Here is an 11,383-nt window from a genome sequence, read left to right as displayed (position 1 = left end):
CAGCTTGCACATACCTCCCTAGAGATGATGAAAGAAGCCTTTCAGGCAGAGACAGCTCACACACCTCTGCACACACCCAGTTCCCACTCGTTGCAGGCTCAGGCGCTCACATACTTTTCTCTTCGGCCCCCTGCACCACCAGAATTGAGCCCAGAGCCTCTGCCCACCCGTGGGCCTGAAGTCTCACACCTCTGCCCCCCAAAGAGATGGTCTTTGAGATAGTCAAAAGCCCAGTGCCTGCCGGTCATGGCTTCCTTTACCTCTGGACAATTCCAGAGGTATTGCTAGGTGGTACTGAAGTGACATTCAGAGCAAAAAGTTTCTGCTCTTTCCAGCTGAGATTGGCTGGTGAGAGGTGGTAAGGGGTGTGTGTATGTGTGTGTGTGTGTGTGTGTGTGTGTGTGTGTGTGTGTGTGCGCGCGTGTGCGTGCGTGCGTGTGTGTGTTCACGCATGTGTCTGCACAGATGCAACTCAAACGCCCACATCAACTGCAGGTCAGCAGCCCCCTCCCTCTGACCTGTCTCTTCTGTGCTTGATAAACTCAGCCCCTAGGGAGTTTTTTGTTTTTATTTATTTATTTCTCAAGTATTTTATTTATAAATACATTATTTAATTAGACTATCACGAGGCACACAGTTTTAAAGTTGTTCATGGTTGAATTTCAGTCATGCAACGTACCACAGACATCCTCCTGGGAACTTTTATCTGTAAAGCCCTTTGTGGCTTATGGTCAGGACCTCATTTTAATTTCATAGTAAGTGGTGGTGCCACCATTACACCCATTGCATCCATGAAGACATTGAGGTGCAAGGGGCTAAAGTAATAGTAGAGCGGGCAAAGTGTCTTCCTTGCATGAAGCCAGTCTGGCTAGGTCCCCAGCATTCCAGATGGTTCCCTGAGCACACCAGGAGTGATTCCTGAGTGCAGAGCCAGGAGTATGGCTCGATGTGACCCAAACAGCACCCCCCAAAAATAAATTGAGGTGCAGCTACGTTATGAGATATACCCACAAGAGGTGTCCTGGGGCTAGTCACTGCCTAAGCCAAAATTCACAACTGGATTCCTCTGACATCAAAGCTCATACTTATTTATGTTTGTTTGTTTGGGGCCACACCCTGTGGCACTCAGGGGTTGCTCCTGGCTTTATGTTCAGAAGTTACTCCTGGTAGGTTGGGGAGAACATATGGGATGCTGGGGGTTGAACCTGGATCGGCTGCACGCAAGGCAAACGCCCTACCTGCTGTGTTATCACTCTGACCTCAAAGCTCCTATTTCTTATTTTTAGCTGCGTGCATGAGTGTGCCTACTTCCTGTGTGTGTGAGTGCACTCACACATGAGCAGACACACATGTTTTCCATACTCCCTGATTGCATTTCTGTATTTGACTGTTGTCCTCACTGTGGACTCTCTCTCTCTCTCTCTCTTTCTCTCTGATTTTAGGCCATACCTGGTGGTGCTCAGGGCTTACTCCTGGCTCTGCACTCAGGGATTAATCATGGTGCACAAGGGGAATATATGTGGTGCTGAAAATCAAACCTGGGTCAGCCACATGCAAGGCTAGTCCCTTACCCACTGTACTAGCTCTCTAGTTCTGTGGGTTTTCTCACCTGAGAAGTGGGAGAATAATCATTAATAATAATAACAACTATAATAATAAAAGTCAACTTCTCTATTTTTCCCTTTGGCCAGGAGCGGGATTCCTGGGAGAGGCAGGACGCCATAAACCTTAGGCCAGTGGTCGGCAAGCTGCAGCTCTCGAGCCACATGTGGCTCTTTACACTTTTTGTTTTGTTTTGGTTTGGCTTGGTTTTTGGGTCACACCCGGCAGCGCTCAGGGGCTACTCCTGGCTCTGTGCTCAGAAATTGCCCCTGGCAGGCACAGGGGACCCTATGGGATGCCGGGATTTGAACCACTGTCCTTCTGCGTGAAAGGCAAACGCCTTACCCCCATGCTATCTCTCTGGCCCCTGCTCTTTACACACCCAGTAATGCTCAGGGGTTACTGCTGACTATGCACTTAGAAGTCGCTCCTGGATTGGGGGACCATATGGGAGGCCGGGGAATCGAACCGTGGTCCGTCCTAGGCTAGCGCTGGCAAGGCAGACACCTTACCTCTAGCGCCACCGCGCTGGCCCCTCTTTACACTTTTTAATGCGGCTCTTATGTGTGTTGGGAAGCCGCTCCAGGAGTCAGGGCTCTGCTCCTAGCCTCTGTCAATGCACGCTCTGTGTGGCTCTCAAAATAAATTTCAATCGTGGTTTTGGCGAGATTTGGCTCAGTTGAAAAAAAAAGGTTGCCCACCACTGCCTTAGGCAATGCTGTCCAGGTGTCAAATATGTTCAGGCGGGAAGAGTCCGGAAGAAGATGAGGAGGGCAGCTCTGGTTTTCTTCTCAAGCTAAAGTGTGGAAGTCTTTTGAGCTGGATAAAAGGCAGTTGAAACTTGGGTGTGAATGGCTAAAGAGATAGTACAAATGGGTAGGGTGCCAGCCTTGATGCAGCTGGCCTGGATTCCATATCCCATATGTTTCCCTGAGCACTGCCATGAGTAATTCCTGAGCACAGAGCCAGGAGAAAGCCCTGAGCATGACTGGGAGTGGCCCAACCCCTTCAACAAGCACCACAAAAAATATAAAAGGGAAGGAAGAGAAAGAAAGAGAGAGAAAGAAAGAAAGAAAGAAAGAAAGAAAGAAAGAAAGAAAGAAAGAAAGAAACAAAGAAACAAAGAAACAAAGAAACAAAGAAAGAAAGAAGGAAGGAAGGAAGGGAGGAAGAAAGGAAGGAAGAAAGAAAGGAAGGAAGAAAAAAGGAGAGAGGGAGGGAGGAAGGAAGAAAGAGGAAGAAAGGAAGGAAGGAGAAAGAAAGAAAGAAGAAAGGAAGGAAGGAAGAAGGAAGAAAAAAGGAGAGAGGGAGAGAGGGAGGGAGGGAGGAAGGGAGGAAGGAAGGTTTTTTTTTTGTTGTTGTTGTTTTTGGTTTTGGTTTTTGGGCCACACCCGGCATTGCTCAGGGTTTACTCCTGGCTGTCTGCTCAGAAATAGCTCCTGGCAGGCACGGGGGACCCTATGGGACACCGGGATTCGAACCAACCACCTTTGGTCCTGGATCGGCTGCTTGCGAGGCAAACACCGCTGTGCTAGCTCTCTGGGCCCAGGAAGGAAGGTTTTATTCGTTTTTATTTTTTGGGGGTCACACCTGGCAGTGATCAGGGCTTACTCCTGGCTCTTGCACTCAGGAATCACTCATGGCAGTGCTCAGGGAAACATAGGGGATATGGAATCCAGGTCAGCTGTGTGCAAGGCAAGTGCCCTGCCTGCTGTACTATCTATCGGACCCCAGGAAAGAAAACAGTTGGGTGCATTTGCAGAGGAGAGAAATCTTCCAGATAAAGGACTGCAAAGTGAGTGCTGCATTCTCCTTCTCCACCATCTGCATCTCCCCCTTCTCCTCTCCTCCTTCTCTTTCTCCTCTTCTCCCCTGCTTCTGCTCTTGTGTAGGGGGGGGGCAATAAAACAATATGCTCGGGTTTTCTTCTGGCAATTCTTGGACCATACATGATGCTGGAGATCTCAGGTTGGCCACATCCAGGCAACCCGGCTGTGCTATTGCCCTAGCCCCAAAGAGCTGGACTCAGGAAAATGGCTATGACATGTGTGATCTTTGAGTGATGCAAAGTGACTTCCATTGGCTGAGCACTTACTGCCATGCTTTGCTCTCCAGGCCTCTCCCTCTTCCACCTCTACTCCACCCCTACACAGAAAGAACACTATTAACTCTCTTTACAGCAGAGGGAGACACTTACAGGCACTTCATTTCAAACTCTATCATCCAGTCTCTAGAAACCTAACTCTTTTTGTTTGTTTTGTGCCTTTTTTTTTAAAAATTTTTTGCCACATCTGATGGTGCTTGGGGCTGACTCCTGCATTCGGAGATCACACCTGACAGGCTCAGGGGGCCATATTGGATGCCAGGGATTGAACCTGGGTTGGCCACATGCAAAGCAAGTACCCTCCCTGCAGTACTATAGCTCTGGTCGCTAGAACCCCAACATTTTCTTAGCATACAACTCCTTTACTGAACTCTATTCAGATTCACATAAAATAAAAACAGGATTCACATAAAATAAAAACTGGAATTAGACACACTAACTAGCCTTAGTGGTGGAGCACAAACTCTCTGGAGCCAGATGGTTTGAACATTGATCCCTGCCCGTTTATCTAGGTAACCCCGGTAAATTCTTCATTCCCCCATCCAGCCTCTGTCTCTTCATCTGTAAAGTGAGGATAAATCTACTTTCTGCATTTATGGAAATGTAGTAAATCAACTAATCAGAAAAGCCAGGGAACATGGCAGGCACACAGAAAACCATCAATAATATTGGGCATCGTCACTATGCTAAGTTCTTTTTTTCTTTTGTTTCGGGTCACACTCAGTAGTTTATTCCTGCCTCTGCACTCAGTAATTACTTCTAGTGGTGCTTGGGGGGGGGGGCAATGGGCTGCTAGGGATTGAACCGTGGTCAGCTGCATGCAAGACAAGTACTTTGCCTGTTGTATTATCAATCTAGTCCCTCAAGTTTCTTATGAAGGATGGGTCACGCACCAATCATATAATCAAATATTCTCCTGAATAATTTACCTAAGTTGCCAAGCATTATTTCAACCCAGAATTTGCTAAACTTCAAAGAGTTCAGAAATGAAATTACATTAGATAGCTAAGAAATAGTTCTTCCAGGCAGGAGAGATAGTATAGGTGTTGAGACATTTGCCTCGCGTCCTGCCAAGCCCAATTGGAATCCTCTGGCACAAGTCCTTGGAGTACCACTAGGGGTCACTCCGACATGCAAAACCAGAAGTAGCCCCAGAGCACCAAGTGGTTCTCCAAACAAACAAATATAAAAGCAAACTAAAAGAAAAGAAAAGGCAAAAAAGCTATCTCTCTTTCAACAAATCCTGACCCCTGCAGAAAAGAATTCAGTTAGGAGTGGACTTGGCGAAATGAGGATTAGCAAATCTAGTTCCTTCAGGATGTTTGATCTCTTCCCATGAGAGACTTGGTTCAAGTGGCTTTGCTTTTCTGAGCCTTGGTTTCTGTACCTGCAAAACAGGGATGGGGGATTGACACTATTTAACCACTCAGGGCAGTGGTGATGTTTAACCACATATTAAAAATGAACATTTGGGGGCCGGAGAGATAGCACAGCGGTAAGGCGTTTGCCTTAGACGCAGAAGGACGGTGCTTCAAATCCTGGCATCCCAACAGTCCCCTGAGCCTGCCAGGAGCGATTTCTGAGCATAGAGCCCTGAGCGCTGCCGGGTGTGACCCAAAAACCAAAAAATGAACATTTGAAAAAGTGTTGCCTTTAGTCTTGGCACCACAGAGGAACCTTTCTTGTCGAAGCTCTAAGCAGTCTCCATGCCCAATGCCATCCGTATCTGGCAGGAACAGGGCCTCCCCACCCTCACCCCATCCACAGTAGGACACGGACATCTCATCCTTGAAGGTGAACTTGACCGTCTTCCTCCACCTGAGTCCTGGTTCAAGGCTCGGCTTAAAAAATGACTTTGAGTCACCAGAGCATTCTGTGGGAGCGCCCCCAGCAGAGGTTCACCCCGCCGGGGAGTAATTCTAGAAAGTAACATGAGCTTAGGAGCCAGCAGAGCCAGCCTCACATTTATATACTCTGACAGCTAAATTGCTGAGCAAGGGGGAAGTCAGATGAAAGCCATTTCAGAGTAAATCCGAAGTACAAGATTGAAACATTCCGGTTGGGACAAATGGGAAGGAGGTGCCGGGAAGAGACCCAGGTGGCACATGTGTCCCTCCCCACTCAGGACCCTCCATTTGGGTGTTACTATCCTGAGCATGTCCTATTTGAGTTGGGGAAGGCCAAAGGGACATGGGTGCCATGGAACGGCCGCAGGCAAACTCTGCGCTTTTCTTTGCTTCTCCTCAGTGCCCTAGTAGGTCCAGTGTGGCTCTGTCCTTTAAATTGGGCCACTGGGGAGTGGATAGAGAGAGCTTTAGTCTCAAGACTAGACAGGTCTGAGATAAAATCCCAACCATGCCCCTTCCTGGCAGGCAGAACTTGAGAAAGTCGCAGGGGAGACCACCCTGAGCAGAAGACATGAGGCATGTGTGATTGCACTTTCTCGGCCTCAGAGCATGTGACAAGAACCTGCCATTTCTGCCATGCACTGTGCATGCTCGTGCAGACACCCACCACATATATGCTGGTCAGCAGGTACTTAGGAAACATTTCCACCATGCCAGTCTTCAAACCAGAGACACACAAAAAACTCCAACCTAACACCCAACAGAGCCATCTGGGCATGGCCGTAGTGTGGGTGTTTCTCAGTGGGCATCTAGATGCTCCAGGCTAGGAGGAGGGGCAAAGAATCTTGGGAGCATCCTATCATGAGTGGGAGGCCAAGAGGACCAGGGGAAAGGGACCCAGTGGGAATCAGGGCTCGTGAGTGCTTGGTTGGGACAATGCCTGGCGTCTCGGCAGGGAGGGCTGGAGGGAGGACGTAGGTCATAGAAGGCCAGGAACAAAATCAAGGACTTCAGGGTTCTTTGCAAAGCTTTGTGTCTGTGAATCCACACTGCTCCTGGAGCTGCAGGCTTGTGCGGATCTAGCAGGGCATGGCACTTGAGGATTCAATCTTGAGGCTAAAGAGGGTACAGTAGGTAAGGCACTTCCTTTGTTCATGCACCACATCTGGTTTCCCAGAGTACCACCTGGAGTGATCCATGAGCTCAGAGCATAGCTGGGTTTGTGACCCCCAAATCACAAAACAAAAGCAAGCCCCAAAAATGACTTCAGGTTTGAAGTCAGGTGGCCCAAGTGGGTATCTGGTTGTATTTTGGGTTGTGGAACAAACAAGGGGCAAACTCTAGTCTTATTTTCCTTGACTGCCTTTTTGACATCTAAGGAAAACCCACTGATGAGCGCTGTGATGGTTCCAGGAGACCAAGGAGCAAGTGCCAGGTCAAAGCTTGGCACCAGCTTGCCAACCAGGAAGTGCTCAGTCACTGTGTGGGAGCATGGAGGCCTGAGCCATCTAGGGCTATGTACACCCTTCTGAGAGGATTCAGCCCTGCCTATGAGATTTGAAGCCGATCTCTCTTCTTAATCTTTTTCCCAGCAGAGGGGAGAGAAGATTTAAAAATAGGCTCCACTGGAGTAAGCCTTGGACTGCTGATGAAGTATTTTCCAATAGTGAGACCCCCTGGAAGACTTCTAAGCATGTAGAGAACATGTTGGAGGTTTGGGATGAAGACTTGAGGACAGATTTGAAGGGGAGTCCTTTGCGGAGTGTTGAAGGGAGAGGAGTGACAGCAGTGAGAGGTCCAAGGCAGCCACAGAAGCAGGAAGGAACGTAATAAAAACGAATCATGTGTTACTCTATTGGATTATAATATGAGCATTTGAGGGAGGGCGAGGCACACTTGGTGATGTCCAGAGGCTACTCCAAGCTAGTGCTCCTGGGCCACTCCCAGTGGTCTGGAGACCATGACTTCCAGGATTGAGTCCAGGTGTCCTGCATGCAAAGTATATGCTCTGACCATTGAGCTCTCCAGCCTTGCTCTGACCGTTGAGCTCTCCAGCCTTCTATATAACCATTTAAAGCTGGCTTATGTGCTGAGTGCAGGTTTTGCATACAGGAGTCCCAGGTTTGATTTCTGCATATTTTCTTGAGCACTGCCTGGAGTAATGTCTGAGCACGGAATTGGGAGTAGCACAACTCTAGTTGTGGCCTCAAGTCCAAAGCAAACCCAAAGAAGTGTAATAATTATGTATTCCTATAGCGAATGTTGTAAGTCAGCCCCTGATGAGGTTGACTGATGGAGGGATGGAGGATGAGGCCTTTCTCCTCCAGCTCGGCCCACACCCTGTTCAGTCAGTGGTTCTGAGGTGAATGCGGTGGGAAGAAAGCCAACAGGCAGTCAGGCTTCCGAAGAAAACAGCTCTTTATTCGTGAAGAGGCCGAAGCCAAAAGGCCTAAGAATAGGCCCCAGGAAAAAAGCCCCCTGCCTTCCACAGACCCTTGCTTTTATGCCCCAGAATCAGGTACCACCCAATGATGGGATCAGGTATCACCCAATGGTGGGAGCAGAATCAGGTACCACCCTAGGGTGGGTGCAGAATGCCAGGTCACACTCTAGGGTAGGGTACAATCACCGATCAGGGTAGGGTCAGTAACATAATAATCCCATAAAAATGTTTACATACACAACAGCAAACACCTCCAGGGGTCTCAAACTCGAGGCCCGCAGGCCGCAAACGGCCTCTGTACAACATTTTGTGGCCCTGCCTTAGAAGAATCTTTTTTTGTTTTGTTTTGTTTTAGTTGTTTGGGTCACACCCCCAATGTTCAAGGCTTACTACTGACTTTGCACTCAAGGATCACCCCGACTTTGCCTCCTGCGGCCCCCAGGTAAATTGAGTTTGAGACCCCTGGTTAGACATATATGTCACCTTCACATTTGTACACACACATTAGTCTGATGTTGTACATAATCATATCTGGTAGTACACATGTCGTATGATGGCAAATAGCATCATGTGGCTTACGTAAGTCAAGCTCATGGTTTAGGAGACAGAACGTGAGGACCAGAAGCTGACTTCTGGGTTTCTAGGGTTTTTTGGTCTATGTTGTTCCAAAGACAAGGAACACTGCAGTGCCTGAGGAGAGCCGGGGGACTGTTGTTTCATTTCCGTGTAGGAGGGGACTATACAGGAGGAGGTGGCTGGTAGCTGAACTATCTGCGTGTGCGTGTGCGTGTGTGTGTGTGTGTGTGTGTGTGTGTGTGTGTGTGTCTCAGAGGAAAGGCTGGGGACAGAGCCAGGCACTTCAGGATATCAGGTCAGAAATGAGGGTGGAGATAAAGCAGTGTCCAGGGTTTAGTCCACAGTGAATAAAAGAAAATTGTTTGTAGGCTGGAGCTATAGTATAGTGTCTAGGACGTTTTCTTTGCAGTGCCCCCTCCCCCCAGGTTCAATCCTTGGCATCCCAGATGGTCCCATGAGTACTCCTGAAGTGCAGAACCAGAAGTAACTCCTGAGCATTGCTGGGTGTGGCCCCAAACACAACAAATAGAAAAGTCGTCCAGTTTATTGAGGGGGGGGTGGCAAAGAATTCTGGGCAAATTCTTTTTGTTTTATTATTATTATTTTATCTTACTTAGCTATAGCCAGGAATTACTATATATAGTAATAATAATATATAATATATAGCTAAGCTCAGGGATTATTCCTGGCTTGAGCGCTGAGATCATTCCTCATGATGAGTACTTGGGTTTGAACACAGCCTGGCAATGTGCAAGACCAGCGCCTTACTACTGTCTATCTCTCCAGCCCTTGAAAATATTCTTAATTTTTGTTTTGGGGACACACCTGGAAGTACTCAGGGATTACTCTTGGTTTTCCTCTTCAGGATCACTCCAGGTGGGATTAGGGGACCAGATGGGATGGCAGGGATCGAACCCTGGCTAGCCACATCCAAGGCAAGTGCCCTACCCACTGTACTCCAGCCCCTGCGAATCCCTTTCTCAGTAATGAAAGATTGCTCCATGACTAGTGCTAAAACAGAAGCCTGGAGTAAAAAAGCAGGAAGGCACATTGACGGCCTTGCAGGGGTGAGGCTGGGTGGGAAGACATCTACGGGCCCTGGGAGGTGGGGTTCGTGGAAAGGATTGTGCAGCTGGAAGGAACATCCTGTGCAGAGACATGGGGTCTGGGAGATTGCCTCGTGCTTGGGTGTTCCGTCTGATTAGGAGGGGGCTGGATGTTGGGGTGAGTGTATTTTGCAGAAGGTCTCAGACTCCTGGCTAATCCTGTGGGTAGAAGTATCTGGAAGCTACCAGATACTTACTCTTTGAGCCGAGAAGGGATGGCCATACTCAATCCTGGCTCAGGGGGCCATTCCTGGCAGTGCTTGGGGGACCCTATGTGGTGCTGGGAATTGAACCAGCATTGGTTGTGAGTCAGGCTAAGTACTATACTATCTCTCTAGCCTCTGCTCCTCCATTTCTAATTTTGCCTCAAGCTTGGAAAGATCACAGAAACATCATTCCGTGTCATCAGTTACCAGTCACGTAAAGTTGATCAGAGAGGAAGGAAGATACAGTCTCAAGTCAGAGGATGAATTTTGACAGATCTGTGCTTGCCTTTCCTCTCCACCCGTTTTGTTTGTTTTGGGGCCACATTCTGCAGTCCTCAGGGTTTCTTCCTGGCTCTGTGGTCAGGAGAGACTCCTGGTATTGCCGGGGGACCATTATGGGGTGCTGAAGATTGAGCCTGGGTCAGCCATGTGCTGGGCAAGTGACTTATGCACTATACCAGGGATTGGCAACTTGTGGCTCAAGAGCAGCATGCGGCTCTTTTGAAGCTTTGCCCTGGCTCTGACATCAGGGCTGATAGCAGGGGGCAGAAGCAGTAGCACTTAAATATTTTAATTGGCTATTAATATACACAAATATATTTTACATTGCTAAGTGAAAAAGTTCCTTTTTTTCTTCAGATCGACAGCTAACTGCACCATCCTGTATACAGCATTAAGAGAAGAAACAATGTATGCAGTGCTATATTTATTTTAAATGTTGCAATGGTTTTGTGGCCTCCAGGCTTTCTTTTCCTTCGGAAACACGTCCAAGTGGATTTTTATGTCTTAAAGGTTGCCAACCCCTGCACTATACATATCTTTCTCCAGCCCTTATGTTTTTGCTTTTGGGCCACATCAGGCAATGCTTGAAGATTACTCTTGACTCTGTGCTCAGAAATCACTCCCGGTACTGCTCCAGGGACCATTTGGAATGCTGGAGATTGAACTCGGGTTGGCCACATGCAAGGCAAATGCCCTCCTTGCTATGGTGAGACTCTACTCCCTCTGCTCTTTTTAGTTCTAGAATTCAAAAGCCCCCCCCCCTTCAGACACTACTAAAAATATGCCTGAGAATGAACCTAACCCAAAGGAAAACACAATCGATAGACAGATCTCAGGGTTGGACAGATAATAAAGAAAAGAAAGGTTCGCTTTGCACACCATGGACCAGGGTTTGATCCCTGGCTTACCACATGGTGTCCTGAACTCCATTAGGAGGGAGTCCCTCCTGCCAATGTGACCCCCAAACCCAAACCTAAACCAATAGATTCCTGACCACGTATCATTTATTGTACATAGACTTTTCAGTTCCACGTGCCGAAACATTTCCTGTTGGGGAGTTGGAAGAGTTGTTTCTGGACCAGAGTTCTGGCTGACTTGGTCAGCACTGCTGAGGCTGGAAGAGAAGCAGCTCTGGCTTACATGATTGCCAGAAACTCTTCCTCAGTTTGGAGTCTTGCCACATGCCTTGCATGGAACAAGTGTTGGGGCCCAAGACA

Source organism: Suncus etruscus, chromosome 5, assembly GCF_024139225.1.
Source record: "Suncus etruscus isolate mSunEtr1 chromosome 5, mSunEtr1.pri.cur, whole genome shotgun sequence".
Lineage (NCBI taxonomy): Eukaryota > Metazoa > Chordata > Mammalia > Eulipotyphla > Soricidae > Suncus > Suncus etruscus.
This window is presented reverse-complemented; position numbering follows the sequence as displayed.